Source organism: Periplaneta americana, chromosome 6 (assembly GCF_040183065.1).
Source record: "Periplaneta americana isolate PAMFEO1 chromosome 6, P.americana_PAMFEO1_priV1, whole genome shotgun sequence".
Lineage (NCBI taxonomy): Eukaryota > Metazoa > Arthropoda > Insecta > Blattodea > Blattidae > Periplaneta > Periplaneta americana.
The window spans coordinates 26,487,405-26,505,693 of NC_091122.1; the positions used below are offsets into that span (position 1 = coordinate 26,487,405).

The window sequence follows — 18,289 nt, forward strand, 5'->3', positions numbered from 1 at the left end:
CTAATACACAGTCTAGTATATACAGTCACGAAACTTGAGTTGTGAGGGTGATAGGAACAATAGACTGTGCCAGTACTATTTTGCATTGCCTGTAATGAGGCGATATTAGCAATCCTAGTAGTTAGCAACTATCTATGGATGCATATTTACTACATATTGAGCTTCGTGACTGTATATACTAGACTGTGCCCTAGTACACGACATAACTCTCCACAGATACATATCATGTACAGTTGGGCCCGCCGAATGGTTCACAGTCCTGCCATCTATCCGCAATATGCGGAACCCGAATCATGTAAAGTGAAGTGGTTAGGCATTGGATACATACATACATCTTTCGAATTGTTTCAAATTTTGGTAATTTCATTTCCCCGCCATTAGAAGAAGAAAAAAAAGGTGTGAGATAACCCAGAGTTGCCAACGCGGTTCGTAAAAACCCACTATTATACAGCGCAGAAGTTGCTAAATTTATATATTGTAATATGCCGATTTTTTTTCACTATAGAGATTAAGAAAACCGCTAAATTCTCATATCAATTTGATAAATTGTTACCCTTATAGAGATACACTAGATGTAGCGGGAAAATCGCTGATTTGGCGACTCTGAGCATAAACTCATGCGCGCGATCGAAGAAGCGCTGAGTGGCTGCTAGATGTTATTTAAAATAGGAATAATTGCAATCATAAAGCATAAGTATTTAAGAACCTTGAAGTGACGCTTATATAGGTAATGTGACAGTGTTTGATACACGTTTAATCATTCCAAAGAAAGTAGCCAAGAATATAATAATAATAATGATAAATTTCTGGATTGAAATAGTTTCTGCTCATTTTACAACTGCGTGAAGTTTATGTGATTTTCACCTATGGTCAGTATCAGTAGTAAGTTATTTTTTGATGTGATTTACTTACTTTAGTAAATGTTAAATGCTGATGATTTACGTCGAAAGTATTGGGGTTCAGTTCGCTGAGGTGCCTACTTAAATTTAATGCTGGAAGTGGCTAGTTCGTTAAGGTTAGGATAATTACAATCAATAGAAAATGTGATGTGGGTCTTGTCGGATATTATGTACAGTACGGTATACTACTTATAGGTTAGATTAGCTTACCACGCTAGGATAACCAAATTTTTGCAACATTATATATGCACTGAAAGTAAAAACAAAAAACTCCTTGGCCTCTATGATGTCCGTTAATACGAAATTTTTTTGTGTCCCATATGAGATGCATACAGGATAAGTTTCACTAGCCTCAAATGAGGACATTTGGGATCTCTAGTTTTCATCTTTAGTGACATTGTTAAAAATATTGGATGAATCTTAATTTGGCATCGTAAATTATAGGCCTATTATTGTAGATTGTATATTGTGCACTGATACCCCCACTCATATTCGCTGGTTTGTTACATTAATGTAGTTTGTTTTAGATCTAAATTTATGTCAATCTCTGGGATTCCTCATCGTGCGACATATTTAGTCTGAGAGCCGTTGGGGATTAAAGTTTCTTAAAAAATAAGACCAAGCTTTGTAATGTCAAATTATTATGGTGATTAATAATTGACTTTCTCATTTACAGAATGATACAGGACTTAAGATTTCTCAAGTCATAGTCATAAAAAGTTACATTTAATCTGGCATACATTAAATAAGTACAATGGGTGAACTTAATCCAAAGTTACAGTTAATGCTGCATTCTCTTGCGACAAAAATACCAAGAATTACATTGTATAAAGTTGAAGAATTATATCCTTCATTGAAGGATAGAGCGGTAAGTGTTCAAGCATGTATTTATGTAGAAAGAGAAGTCATACATCCGCCATATTGAGCATTATAAACTAAATAATTACCAATTTCAATAGAAATAAATCTCATACTTTTGTAGTAAAGCACAGAAATCTAATTGATTTTACTGTAGAAAATTCTGTTATAATTATAAATTGTTCTGTGTGTTATGTTCTGTTTGTCTTTCACTATTATTTTGCCTTCTTTTGCCTAAACTGTTCTATTTAATTTTCTTTCATTTCACTTAGGGCCATTTTCTCCAAATGAATTTAAACCTTGTTTTATACTGAGTTTAAACTAAAAATCATTTTCCCCATGTTAGTTTAAATTTTGTATGAAGTTTAAACGTGGGTTAAACTTAAACCTTCTGTAGTGTAGGTTTAAACCGGTAGGCCTATGTTGTAACAACAATAAATTTTATGTGACTAAATTACAGTGTAACCACAGTCTAGTATATACAGTCACGAAGCTCAATATGCATCCATAGATAGTTGCTAACCACTAGGATCGCTACTGTCGCCTCATTACAGGCAATGCGAAATAGTACCACAGTCTACTATATACAGTCGCGAAGCTTGAGGTGATTTTTTGCAAATCTCGTGATAAAGCGCTCCAAGCGGTTAGCAACTAGAAACAATAGACTGTCCACGGTCGACTTTGGACTGAATCATATTTCCATCGAGTGCTAGCTCATTGCGTATTTCACATTGATGCTTGTGAAATGTTCGTTATTGGTTGTATTGAAAATGTTAATGGCTAAAATACAATAATTGGAATAATAATATTTTACTAGAGACGTAGAAAAATTAAGTTTGTTGTAATGAAATTTATTGATCACGTTTTATTTTCAATTGTGGTGGGATTATTATTGCATAGGCCTACTTTTTTTGCAAAGGATATGTTTTTAATTATAGCTGTTAATTTTGTTGTTATTTTTATTTGTTACTTTATTAGAGACGTAGAAAAAGTCTGTTACAATAAAATGTATTAATCACGTTTTATTTCCAATTCTGGTGTGATTATTATTGCTTAACCTCAACTACATAAGCCTACACTACAAGTACCGGTACACGTACGTAAGTTAATCCATTAATTCATATTTCCATTATTATTGTTGTAAAGGGAAATGCAAATTAACATTTTTTGGTTTCATAGTTCATTATCGCTATAATCTTGAATGAGTGAAGCGATTATAGTAAATTTCAGTTCGTTTTGCACAAACAAAAATAATATTAACCTATATCTTGCAGGTATCTTCGAGTTTATGGTGGAATTTAATATACTTCATTAAAATAATAAATTAACTTTATGTATTTAATATTTCAATAATGGAAGGAAGATGTTAATTTTTCCTAAAGAACACAACGAAAGTGTGACATATTTTGTCGGCTGCTACATGGATAAATATATAATAGGATGCGAAAGTTAGTGAGTTTCCCGTAACACATACTAGAGGCGCTGTTGTAGAAATTGATCTTGCTGCCATCTATTTCTGGGAGGGGCGTTATTACATCTAGCAGCACACCAAGTAGCGAAAAGAGTAATTACTCCATGCATTTAGCAGCGCACCTGGTGACGAAAATGTTTAACTGTGCAGAAAGTATTCCCTCCCACCCTCATCGATATTCAAAACTAACCCAATTTAAAATAAAACATTTACGGTTTTATTCCTCACAGCATATTCTACTGAAAATTCTTACCGGAGCCGACAGGAAGATGTGTTTTACACTACCCGATTAAGATATAACCAGACAGACACAAACAAAGCAAAAGGTTAGATAATTGGGATTGTATTCTTTGGGTATGGAAAAGCCTGCAAGAACTACTTAGATAGTTCAATTTATTATATTACTATTACTTTACAATACATTCAACAACACTATTTTTACAACGTCCATAAACATCACTGTTCAACATACACTGCTTATACACACACGTATCACTTTATGTTCACTTATTAGCAAGTTTCAATCCGCCATCTTCATCGTCCACTCTCCTATACAGCAATATCTCGAACGGATAAATAGAGAACTCTCGGTAATGTACCCAACACGTAGTTCTAATATTCACCACCTACGACGTTGGGCGCTGATCACCTTATTTCAAACCCCCAAATCCAGATGGTGCTGACCGCAGTTTCGCATCCTATTATATATTTATCCATGGCTGCTAGGAGAGAGATCTGCGATGATGAGGTGATAGTAGTGATTATAGTGGTGGGCAACTATCCATGTTTGCACTTTTACTACATATTGAGCTTCGCGACTGTATATAGTAGACTGTGATAGTACCTGCACAGTCTATTGTTCCTAGCACCCTCACAACTCAACTTTCGTGACTGTATATACTAGACTGTGGTGTAACCTTATTTGAAGAAAGTAAGAACATTAACACTGTTACATTCTTCTGAAGCAGTGACATTTCCATAATTAAAATGCGAATCTGAAGCTCGGGAATTGGAAATCAGTATTGCCAGATTTCTTGACGCTAGATTCCCTCCCGAAGAAATCTCGTGCTTTAAATTTTAATTATGATTAGGCAGAGATCTGAGTTCTAATGCATTATGGTATTCTGTTTTATCTGTTACTATTTCTCTTCAGCTTTATTTTGGTGTATTATATTATGTTTCACTACATTTATTTCATTTTGTTACTTTCATTTATTTTTATGTTATACAGTTCAATTCTGATGTTCTTTTGGCATATCATTAGCAGAATGACTAGATTGTTGGCCATGTCACAGACCTGAGTATGAATCCTAGTGAGACCAAGTGGAATTTGTGGTCGACAGTGATGGTGTTTTAGTAGGTTTTCTTGTGACATTACCATTTCCCCTCTCATGATACCTCCATTTTCCCCGAATTCACAATCCCTTTCACTATAGTGAGAGACTATCATATTCTCAAGGGACCATGTTCACATGATGATACAAGGAAACATCCTAAGGGACAAGAAAATATGGAGTCCGTACAGTTGGCAACACTCCTTAAGTCACCAGGTATGGTACCTGTCAGTCAGTTGGTCTATTCATCTATTCTACATTCCTACATAATATTCTACTTTGTTCTGTTATTTTCTGTTTCATTCAATGTACCTTTATTTTTACTATTTTTATTATATTTTTGTTTATGCTCGACCATGCCGAAATGTAGTAATTATACACCTGGTAGTAGCCCTTTAATGGACCTCATTAAAGTATACCTATTCATTATAATTCAGTTGTTCAGCCAATGAGAAATCACCATTGTACCATTATAAAACAGCAAGTATCGATTATTCTCGGACATGCAATCGAAAGACAATTAGCAAAACGTCACAGAGGCTGGAAATCCAATACTGTCGCAGAAGGTTATGTTTTGTTACTATAATAATTAGCGTTAATTGTAAATAATATTCAAATAAATTCAATTTGTCATCTCGTTTTTCAATTCTAAATCAATTTCCAGGTTATATCAAGCCTAATGTTCATGTTATTCTCTAGATTATATCAAGGTCAATGACATTCGTGCCTCGGAAAAAATCAATACTTTCGCGTCTGCGCACATCTCACAATTCAGGAGTTCCGCTCCTCACTTACATAACCATAACATGAATACTTATGAATAATTTGAAGTTAGAAATATGGTCGAGCATAAAATGTCGTATGAAACTTGCTTATAATGATAATTAAGACGCTCGTATGAAAATTATGAAACCTGCTTGTGCTCGGTTCATAAACATACTCGCGTCTTAATTACTACCATTATAGGCTCTTTGCATAATATACTATTTCTTCTCTTTTCTGTGTAATTAAAATTTACATTTGAATCTTTGACATAAGTTCTCATGTCTTTTGAGTTCCTGAAAAATCCATATTGTCAGATAAGTTTCATCTTGGATAAAATTCATTCAATCCATGAAAAATGTTTTAGAGTTAGTTCTAGACTTTTCTTTATTTTCCGAAACTAAAGTTTCAGAAATATGCATAAAATATTGGAATCTTTAAAGCACCATCACAATCGAAGTTTCTATGTGAGACAGCCATGTTTTAGAAATTGTTGTTTCAGATATCTGAAGACAGAAATTAAACTTTCACCTGGCAGGGATTTTATTCAGGCTCCAATGCCTACATACATGCATTTAATCTTGTTTGTAATGTCATTTGTCATGAACAGAAACTATTGAATGGACTTGTCCCTTATATGATTTACCATTGTGTCACTTACCATTGTTTATATTTGTATTGCACATGCACATGAAGTATGATGTGACGATATTGTACGCTGCCTTGCTCTCTCTATCTGTCTCTCTCGATGCAAACCCTAGCAGACGACTGCCTTCCCAATTGCTGTTGACTCTTAACATCATATGGCTTTGTTGGAAAACCAGATTTACGAATAATATCTTCATTTGCAACGCTTCGAACTCAATACAAATGCCCATGGCGATAAGCCTGATGCATTCCGAAAGTGCACCAGATCTGTGGTTCATCCAATGTATTTTTTTTTAAGAAGAATGCAACACTTTTTCGAACATTATATCCATGTCTGCATTGCTTATTGATCACTTTCTCTTTCCATTTTTTTCCTTTTCGTTGACATAAGGACCAGTCACCTTCTATGAATTTACTCACCAAGAGTAATATTGTACATTTTGATGATGGACCTTGATTAAGTTCACAAAGAGTTATTTTTCTGAAATTCTGAGCACCATTTTCAATTTATGGCCTTCCAAGGAAAGAACCATATAAGATTCAAAATTGCAATCAATTGGAATAATTGTATAGAACAAGTCAACACATTCAACTATCTTGGCTGCAATCTTTCTTATATAAACTCCAGAGACGTAGATATTAAACTAGCCAAATTTCAGCAACTGTAAGAACAATCAAATCAACTCTATTAAAGAAAGTTCGACCAGAAACAATTTTGAAATTCTATAAAGTTATGGCAGTGTCCTCCTTGAAGGTGTTTATTTTCCATAGTGTCCAGTGTCCTGTCTCATATTTTAACATTTTGGGGATTATTCCTGTGTTCGTCCATGGTCTGGAATTTAGGTTAAGTTTAGATTTAAGACCTCTCCTGGCACTACATTATCATAATCATCCTATCACATCATCGGGGTAATGTAACTCCGCCTTCCAGGCGTCCCAACCTCAGAAGTGGGTTACAACTAAGCCACAGCCAGGAGAGAAGATCAGAAATGTCGAAAGACAACCTGGTGGCATTGGATAAAAAAAAAAAATATTGGACATAATGTAGTCCATTTAATTATCACTTAATTTGTACAGGTGATTACAGCAAAGCTTCCAGAAGAATTTAATGGGAAAAGATAGATATATTAAAAAACAAGTATATTAAAAAATTTTTTTGGTAAGAATATTTTATATGTAGAAAAATGCTTTACATAAAATTTAATGCGCATTTATGACCTGGTTCTGCCCCTGCGATGGTTCAGTAGTCAGACCTCTGACCAGTCACGCAGGCGGCCTTGGTTCGAATCCTGGTCAGGTCTGGAATTTTTCATTGAAAAAATCCATAGTGACACGTCTTGTGGCGGACAAGATCGCAGTTGGGGTTTTTCTCGGGGTTCTCCCGTTTTTCCCCATATTAGGCATTTACATTATTCCGTCACCATTTCTCCATTTCGTCATCATTCCATAGCATTCCCCGATCGCCGGTGGCGGCATACAGAGGGGGCTGGCCTAGGGACGAGGAATGCCTGCTTGACACCTGAATATGCAACAAACCTTAGTGTAGTCAGCCGGTGTGGGTTTGGAATGCACCTAGCTTGAGGGTTAGCGCAATAGACTGTAACAGGTCGCAATACTGGGCCTTAGTACCCCCCCCCCCCTTTCCCATAAATTCAATTCTGTATGACCTTGCCGGCTGCTGTGATGCCATTTTAAAGCTCTGGTCCTTAGGATTTTTCATGACACTGAACTTGAGCCATAAAGTTAATACTGTATTATGAAACGATTTGCTATGCAATAATACACTCAGGGACAAAAATAACCGGACACTTTAATATTTGCTGGTATTTTGTTGCCAATTATTTCAAAATGAAACAAAACCCATTTAAACAAAATAACGTTTCATTTAGCACCTTATACGACAACATTTGAAAAAAAAAATCTCTGATGAGAAAATTTACAAAAAATTACGAAGGGCGTACAACTATGGCATCGTTTGGTCTAACTGTTTTTTTCATTTTATGGTGCCTTAAACATTAAAAACTCTTTTAAGTAACGGGTATTACCCCCTCTGGCTTGAATAACTGCATCCATACGTCTTGGCATGCTCTCAATTTGGTTAGCAATGTCTTCTTGAGGAATAAGTTCCCATTCTTCGCCTAGTGCTCGCCTCAACTCTTGTAACGATTCTGGTCTCGGTCATCTATTCTTAACACGCTGTCCCAGCATGTCCCACACGTGTTCAATTGGGTTCATGTCTGGACTCCTTGCTGGCCATGGAAGAACATGGATTCCCACTTCTTGGAGATAATCTCCGACCGCATGGGCAATATGCGGCCATGCATTATCATGCATTAAAACAAAATTATCGCCTACAAATTGGCCAAATGGCACAACATGATCAGCCAAACATTCATTTATATACCTATCAGCTGTTAGTCTTCCATTTTCAACAAAAACCAACTCTGTACGAGCATCCGTACACACTCCTGCCCAAACCATCACTCCACCACCTCCATACGGCACATTTTCGGAAATGCAACACTGTGAAAATCGTTCTCCCGTCCTTCTCCAAACTCTTTCACGTCCATCAGGTGAGCACAGATTGAAATGGGACTCATCGGTGAACAGAACACAGCTCCACTGTCCATTTCTCCAATCCCTGTGATCATTTGCAAAATGCAGTCGCTCAACTCTATGCATCCTGAGAAGTCTGGGACCAGTTGCAGGTCTACTTGATATCAGTCCACTTGCTTTCAACCTCCTTCTAACTGTTTTGGCGAAATTGGGCGTCCATGCATGTTAACAAATGGCTGGGCTACACTAGTAGCTGGCAGGTTGCGCTCCCTAAGAACTCTCAACACCATATACCTGTCTTCATTTGGATTTGTAGCTCTTGGACGACCCGAACCTGGTCTTCTGGTATATTCTAGGGTCTCTCTATACCGTTTTATGGCATCATGGATTGTGCTTCTAGCCATATTCATAACATTTGCAATGTAACGTACACTGTGTCCATCATCGTAAAGGACTACAGCTCGATCCACATCTTCAGGTCGCATCTTGTTTTGAGACAAATGTTACAACCCCACTTAAACTCAGAAAATGTAAAAATAAAGAAATAACGAATGATAATGATAATGAAGCACAAAATGGTTGAGACAAAATTGTTATAGCTGAGACTCTGAAAGCACAATTGGAATATTTGGTTGTAATGGCTTGTTTATAAAACAAAAAACAATCAACAATGTATACATGTCTCCATAACAACAGATGGGTACCATAATATTGTATGAGAAGATAATGATTTGCAAAATACCAGCAAATATTAAAGTGTCCGGTTTTTTTTTGTCCCTGAGTGTATTTCATACATCATTGTTGTCATAGCAACCTCTTTCGTTATAGACCATGATATCAAACTATCCATCATTACAAATTTGATGTTATTTTGTTAAATTGTTTTATAATGTCGTATCAAAAAAATAATATACAGGGTGATTCACGAGGAAAGGTCAAACATTTAGGATATGAATTCTGAAGTCATTTGGAGTCAAAAAGTTCATATGAATGTAGGTCCGTTTTCGAACGGTTACGAAGATATGGCTCTTTGATTTCACAAAAACTTCTGAGATTCCATTGTACTAACTCGCATTTAGAGACAGATAACGGACAAATTTAAAGTTTATATTCACATATGCATACATACGTAATATTCTAGACGTCGGGGTCGATGTTTTCGCACATTTTTCTTCTGCTTCAATGCACTGTTGAGCTCAGGCTCGTCGGTCAGGAGAGTTGCTCGTGGCTGTTCTTTATGCGGCGTGCAGCATCCAAAATACGGTCGATTAACGCCTCTCTCGTTTCCACCCTCCTTTGGTATACCACGTCTTTTTTCCAAACCTATAGACAGTAAATACTCTTCGATCTGGTACCCTTCTGTTTGGAAAGCATTCATATCCAGCGATGGCATGCAAGGAACTTCCTACGCACAAACTATAAACATACACAATATCGGCGTATTCTGCAGTCGAAAATTTATAAGGCACCTTGTAAAACATAACTTAACACTTCTGATAACTGTACCTGTATAACTACTGTATTGTAGGTAGCTGACAACTGCTGTGAACTGATAAGTGATAGTGTATTTGTGTTATGTGCGGGTTCTGTGTCATTACATCAGGCAAGGGCAGGCGATTGGACATTTGTAATGCCCCATCACCCGGTTTGTGAGGAGAATGAACTTCTCTTATGCACATCGCTTACAATGCAGATTCCAATGTTACATCATTCATTGCGATCCGAGACCTTGTCTCAGGTCTCACGTCAGCAGCATATGGTAACGTCTGACTCACATTGGGATGAGACGTTTTACCAAAAAAATGCATCTAGCTCCGCCAGCGTTCGAAAACGGACCTATGTTCATATGAAATTTTTCACTCGAAATGGCTTAAGATATCGCATTCTAAATTTTTTATCTTTCCTCGTGAATCACCCTGTATGGGTACAGTTACGGTTATAAAGTTACACAATTATTGTCCACACCTGTGGAGTAACGATTAGAGCATCTAGCCGCGAAACCAGGTGGCCCAGGTTCGATTCCCGGTTGGGGCAAGTTACCTGGGTGAGGTTTTTTCCAGGGTTTTCCCTCAACCCAATATGAGCAAATGCTGGGTAACTTTCGGTGTTGGACCCCGGGCTCATTTCACCGGCATTATCACCTTCATCTCATTCAGACGCTAAATAACCTCAGCTGTTGATAAAGCGTCGTAAAATAACCTCCTTAAAAATACACAATTATTGCACTCAGCAGAAAGTTAGAAAACTTTCTTCGTTCGTTTCCTAAACATTGACTCTTGCAATGAAGTATAACCTCATAACTTGTTTCATAATACACTATTATTTCGTTTTTACATGTAATTCTTGTGTATTGTTATGTAAAAGTTATTACTATTCAGGAGAGACTTCTTGATTGTCCACTATTATCCTTCATTATCTGGCATTTATTTTTTTTTCGGGCATTGTCATATTAAATAGTTTTATAAGAAGCTAAGTAACAGTATATTTAGAAATTATAAAAACGGTTACACTGCATTATCGCGCATAAATCGTCTTTAGCTTGGATAGTAATTGGAATAAATTATGACATTAGGTTTGTTCCAGCCCGGTTCAGAATCGATTCTGAATTGTCTGCTCATGCGCAGTAGCTCAATGTGCGTTCCAACAAGACTGGAACTGATTCCGAACAGATACTGAACTCCCAGTTTCTTGTTCCAACGTGCTATAGAACTACAGTCTTACTAATAAACCGTGTATAGTTTTTATACGAGACTTATGCAGAGTTGAGACAGAAAACGTTACTAATAAACCGTGAATAAGCTATGGACGTATAAACAGGCTGTAACTATACAATGGGAATTACTTTGCAGTAGTTATATACACGAAACCCCTTGTTTAAGCGTTGTATATGGGGAAAAAATGGCCGCCCCTTTAACAGCTGTTCGTATCGACTGTCATTTTATGATGATGTTTACCTTGTAACCACAGAAGAACAAACCAAAGATCATAGAATTATTAGAATAATATTGCTGTAGCTTGTACTCTTTGACCAAAATTTAGTGTGGTAATCGATTAACCAGAGTTGTACTATCGATATTTAACACGCCACACTAGAGCGCTCTACCGGATCCAGTAGAGAACCTCAGATATTCTATTACCTTTCTTAACGAAGTAATGACGAAACTATGACGTAGCTGTGTAACGGTTATACTGTTAATACACGACGTATGTAGTGATTATTAGTAAGGAATTTACACACGACTTATAAACGAGCTACTCATTGTATAAGACAGTTAAACGGCTGTATATAGAATTTTTATTAGTAAGACCGCTAGTTCAGAAGGAGTGAAATTGGTTCTCGATTAAAAGCAAGAACTGGGAATTCTGACGCATGCACAAATGATTTAATCTGAAGTTATGGTTAAAATGCTTCTATAGCAGGAAGGTTGAAATAAAAAAAAAATAGTCCATCATGAGTGATTTGGAAGGTGATAGCGATATATTTTACGAAGAATTAATGACGAATATAATTTTAATGTGAGAAGAAACTCCGAAGGCCGTGAAAGAAGAGTTCAAGAAACGTTCCAACAACATAAAATCTCGAACTTATTCCGACACCGTACACAACTGGCGCATGCGTCGAAAGAAATTCGGTATTAGCACAGTCACGAAGCTTGAAGTGATTTTTTTGCATTTCTCGCGATAAAATGCTCCAACCGATTAGCAACTGAGAGTACTAGGAACAATAGACTGTGCGATAGTAGCGATCCTAGTGGTTAGCAACTAAAGTTCAACTGTCATTGGATGCATATTCCCTACATATTGAGCTTCGTGACTGTATATACTAGACTAGACGGCATTTCGGAAGGCGGTCGGCTGCTACATGCGCCGTAGCATTTCTGGTATGTGACGTCACAAACTTGTACAGTAGAACCAATCAGAATCAGTCTATAACAAGTGCTTCCAGAGTACGTTTGTTCACGTGAAACACTGAATAAGTAAAACTAACATTTACTGTGTACGTGTAAGATAAATAAATGGAAGAAGATACTGTAAAAAGACAAGTATTCCACTGGCAGGCGCGGAAAATAGTATTTAAGGCGTATAATTATTTTAAAAACGTTGACGAGCAGAACACTGCCGGCCATCTTGATGCTGGCTGCAACGTTGCCAACGTGCAAGAAACGACTGCAGAAGCATGTGGTGTGGGATTGAGAACCGTGCAAAGAATATTGTTAGTGAAGGAAAGAGGGTTTGTTTGGTGTCATGCTTACAGTAATCAACGGCTAAGGTCATTATTGTCTTTTGATAATTTAAATTCTCTCCTGCACTATTCGAGCCCCTACCACGCCGTAGCGGAGAAGTGAGAAATATGTTCCCAAATTGAAGGAGCCGAAAGCCGCCATTTGTTGGTAGAAAACGCGCGGGATTTCGAAACCGCTATTTGAATACGCGTTGTATTGCGTACCCGAAAGCTAAATGGTTTTATTTACGGGAACAAAACTTCCTTTGCGATTTACCTTTAATACCGTCTTTCTGCTATCAGCATAGTTGCTACGTTTTCTGCGAGAGAAATCGGGATATCAGAAGCTGACTTAAGACATTAGACTGATCATCACTCTATAGTTGTTTTCTGCAAAGTAGTGTTCGCGTGCTTATAATGTAAAACTCGCCTCCTTGAGGAACGCTAAAATACGAAGGACACACAATAGAGTGAATACTACAGGCTAATCGTTTTCTGTTTTATTAACCACGAACATGTTTTAACCATTCGCTACTAAATTAACTTTTCTTTATCGGAACCGGTATTGCAACAGTATATCTGACGATAAATCCATGTTTAAACATAGTTCACTAAACTATAAAACGCAGGAATTGTATGTGTCTGTTATTAGTGTAAAATACCATATCAAAACGCTATCTTTTTTGCCACTCAACGCACCTAAAATATACAATGGTGATTAATTGCGAGAGCAGCAACTAAGTACCGAAAAGGATTAATCAACAAAGAGGTAGAACTAGCGGAACTATTATCTTGCGAGTAGAGTTGCCTTATGGCAATCAGCTGGGTTACCTCACAGACTTATAAATTTCCGCGGGTTACCTCTATGTTTACAATGCTAAATTTGAATAAATAAAAATAAGGGGTAATAGGAAATGCAGACTAACTTGTTTAAATAACGTTGTAGGCTGTTATCGCTCAAATCGGGATTTTTTTTATCAATCTCGACTCGCTTTATCGGGATTCAATTAGGCTGTCAGGCTTGCATCATTTTCATAGGAACTCTGAATGCGAATATTCATAACCACGGTTAATACAAGAATTAAAGTTTACTTTTGCCGTAGGTTAAACTGCTGTATGAAATTAAAAGAAGCAGCAGCAGTAGCGGTAGTGGTAGCGGTAGTAGTGGCAGTAGTAGTAGCAGCAGGAGCAGCAGCAGCAGTATAAGAAACTGTTTCATTAGTCCGTAACTAAGACAAGAGTCACTTTCAGTCATTCAAATTAAATAATTAACGTTTTCTAATTTATACAGTTTCTGTACCTTCAAATTTAGCGAATAATTATTCATATATGCACTGAAACATCAACTGTTTGAAGAAAATGAAGGATATGAAGTGGGTGAAGAACAATAGCAATGTATATTGTAATAACATAGTTTCAAGATAACAACTATCTTCGAAATGAGTTGGACACATTGAGTGGCTCATTGTAGGGTAGAAATTCTCTCTTCGGATTGCACCTAACCACTTTCGGTTAAGGGAATCTCTACTCAGAGGAAACCTGAAGCACAAACAGTCTTATAAGTATAATAGTTTGTCTTCTGTAACATAATTCGGGGCAAAAATCGTAGTAGAAATTAAAGATTAACTAATCAGTGAAATGTAACATTCCTTCCTTCTTTATCTTTACATCCTTGTTCATTGCTGCAATTAAAAAATAGCACGCGAACGAACCTGTACTTATTCAGCTTAACCAAGCAAATGGCCGCTTGTCGGCAGTTCAATTTGGGAGCATAACACTAGCGCCAGTGAGCAGTGTAGAGGTTATTAATAAGTCTATGGCACTATTTGTATTGCACGTGCTTGTGAAGTAAGATGTGACAGTGTTGTACGCTGCCTTGCCTTCTCTATCTGTTTCTCTTGATGCAAACGCTAGTAGACTACCGCCTTCCAAATTGCCATCGACTTTAGACTGTGGTATTAGTTTGGAACGCATTCTGAATTGCTTGCTGGAACAAACCTATTGACAAGTGAGTGACGGACTGCCTCCGTGGTCTGTTGGTCAGCATGCTGGCTTCCAGATCAGGAGGTCCCGGGCTCGGCTCTCGAATTTTTCTTGAAGAAGAAAAATTCCCTGGGTATCTAGAGTCTGGAAATTTGTATGATTGTGAGTGTGCTGGGTTAATATTAATTAACCAATCATCACAAATATATAAATACATCAGGACTGTTGCTGGGCAGTAACCTGAACACACGTTTCAGCGTCACATTGTTGACAAATATCTCCATCTGTTAGCAGAACCATGAAGCATCTATTAGATGCTATAGAGTTACCAACAACGAAAAAAATAAATGATAGTTGCAAAGTGTGACGTTCATCTGTTTTAACTAAAATATTGTAATATCTCTTAAAGTATTCTCACAGTCTAGTATATAGTCACGAAGCTCAATACGTAGTAAATATGCATCCACAGATAGTTGCTAACCGCTAAGATCGCTACTATCGTCTCATTACAGGCAATGTGAAATAGTACCGGCAGAGTCTATTGTTCCTAGCACCCTCACAACTCAAGCTTCGTGACTGTAGCCTATATACTAGACTGTGGTATTATCACAGTCTAGTATATACAGTCGCGAAGCTCAATACATAGTAAATATGCAAACATTAGATAGTTGCTCACCACTAGGATCGCTAATATCGCCTCATTACAGGCAATGCAAAATAGTACCGTCACAGTGTATTGTTTCTAGCACCCTCAAAACTCAAGCTTCGTGACTGTATATAGTAGACTGTGGTATTATAATCTTTCAATAATAGGCTATATGTTTACGAGTGTATCGTTTCAGTAACATTTGAAAATTCTCTTTTCTTCAGACTATCGACTTAAGCAACAAGGGCAAGATACCACAGTTAGAAAGGGACAGTCTTATTGAACAAGATAATTTGACAAACTCCACAAATCAGGAGAGCTTCATTGTGAAGTTTGACCCGCCAAGTTACTCGTGTTTGTTCTGTAACAAGTCATTCACGTTATTATGCAACTTGAACAGTCATAACTGTCAGCAAGAATATCAACTATACTTATGTGATATTTGTAACGCGTCATTTACTGTGGAAAGTGAATTTCAGAAACATAAAATAACACATGGTGGCATACCATATTGTAAGATGTGTAAGAAAGCATTTTCCAGTTTCGGTAAGTTGAGATCCCATAGTCGTAGCCATACTGGCAAACGTCCATATTCCTGTGACATTTGTAAGAAATCGTTCTCTGAAAAAGGCAACCTCAAGACACACATAAGCATACATATTGGAGAACGAAAATATTTATGTGACATCTGTAAGAAATCGTTCGTTGTGTTATCAAATTTTAAGACACACATGTATTTGCACACTGGTAAGCGTCCACATTCGTGTGAAATCTGTAAAAAGGCATTTGCGTTGAAGGGTAGGTTGAAATTGCATGAACGCGTACACACGGGGGAACGACCTTACGCCTGTAATCATTGTGACAAATCATTCAGTGAAAGTGGTACTTTAAAGAGACACCTCAGAGTTCATACAAAAGAACGCCCGTATACGTGCGAACTTTGTAAAAAAAGCTTTACCGAACGTGGGACACTTCGGAAACATCTTCGTATGCATTCAGGTATAAAACCATATTCTTGTTCCTATTGCAAGAAAGCTTATTGTCAATTGGGCAATCTGAAGACGCATGAAAGGGTACACAGCGGAGAGAAGCCATATTCCTGTGATTTGTGTAAAAAATCTTTCGCTTATAGCTCTGTACTCAAGATACATCAGCGCGTTCACAGTGGCGAGCGACCTTATTCTTGTGACGTATGTAAGAAAACTTTCATTGAAATGGCCAAACTCACGATGCATCGCCGTGTACATAATGGTATTCGATCGTACACATGTAATGTTTGTAAATCATCCTATATGCGTAAAAGTGATCTGATTTGTCACGTTCGTGTACACAGTGGCGAGCGGCCGTATTGGTGTAAATTGTGTTCCAAATCATTTTCCAATTCGAGTAACCTACATATACATAGACGGATTCATACAGGGGAACGTCCTTACGTATGTGAATTTTGTGAGAAGACATTTCGGTGCTATAGCGATCGTAGAAGACATCTTCGTGTGCATACGAAGGAGCGACCATATTCGTGTGATATTTGTAAGAAGTCGTTTTCCGAACGTAATATTCTTAAAAGGCATATTGTAATGCAGCATTCAGAAAAAACTGTCTCGTAGAAAGAGCTTGTAGCTAGGCCCCCAACATTGAAGTAATATGTGTGTATATCACATGGCTAGCTCGGTGAATTTCACTCCATTAGACATGATCCTAGAGGCTTTGCACTGGATCCAATTTTCTGTATTTGAGTATGTGGTTTTTATCCAGTCTTGTATTTGGCTGTTAATATAGTGTGGGGTTTCTGATTGTAGAATATTCGGAGAAACGAGTATTGAGGTAGTTCCAGTGGTTTTGGAAGTGAAAATGGTTGAATTTGTAAGGAATTTCATGCTGAAATGGATTTCAAAAGTTGAAGATTTTATAGGAAAATATTTCAAGAAAAGGAAATTGTTCGGAAATGTACGCAAAACTTGTATTAATTTAGTAACCACTGGAATACAGTGAAGCACAACAAATAATAAAGAAATAGACACAAAATTTCTAAAATTGTAACTTCTCTTGTACGTCGGCCATTATGCTAGCCAGTACTGACAACATCACTAGACAAAAATCACCAGGCTTTGAAAATCTTTCAGAGATTCGTATATGCAAGGCATAACAAAAGCCTAAACTAATCTAACCTAACCTGTTACAGATTCGTATATGCAAGGCATAGTGTGAGTGTACAGTAGCGTGAAACTTTCGTAATGTCACCAAAGTTATGTTGGTATGAGAGGTAAGACACTTGGAAGTGCATAAGCAATTGTGTTCAGTATTTAGCCCTCATTCCATACAAGAAGACTCCACATGTAAACATATGGATGTGTATGAAGGCCATTTTAAGGTCTGAGAACCTCTTTAGCATCTAGAACGCAACGTCAATTAGTTCCCTTTTTGAAAACAACTTTTTCATGTTTATAGGTTTAGTGGTTTAAGACTTATTTAAATTTAAGAAAAAAAAGTAATTTGCATGTATCTAAAATTTTTCATCTCTCCCAGATCTTAAGTATCATGTCTGAAGTTTTTTTACAATGCCTTTGATCCCTTTAGAAAGTGCCCATATTCTCACTTTTTTTTTTTACCTTGTAAAACACGAGGAAAAAAATTAAATCTAACCATATTAACATTTATAAAATTTGCAGAGTGCATGCACACATTTATTTTTTAATTAAAAATTACTTTCTTTTTGAAGAAAATACCAACATAACCTTGCTAAGTCTACTTTAAAGAACATGCAGTAGAAATTTTCAGCTTTCAAGCATAAAATTTGTGGGATCCTTGGCAATATGAATGCAGAGTAGTGGGGAAAGAAAAAGTACGGGAAAATGAGTTTAAAAGTTTGCATGCGTTTTAAACTTAATGAATGTGTAAAATAGGAATCAT

General features: G+C 36.9%; 1 long non-coding RNA gene across 2 annotated transcripts; it reads left to right on the forward strand.

Moving 5' to 3' along the window:
* The first annotated feature begins 617 nt into the window (after window positions 1-617).
* Window positions 618-17,402, forward strand: LOC138701156 (uncharacterized). Of its 2 annotated transcripts, none has more exons than XR_011332466.1 (4): window positions 618-869; window positions 1,576-1,767; window positions 4,460-4,778; window positions 15,604-17,402. It is a non-coding gene; the product is annotated as an uncharacterized lncRNA (long non-coding RNA). The 2 variants fall into 2 exon arrangements; XR_011332467.1 differs by having other exon boundaries at window positions 4,496-4,778.
* Window positions 17,403-18,289: the final 887 nt, after the last annotated feature.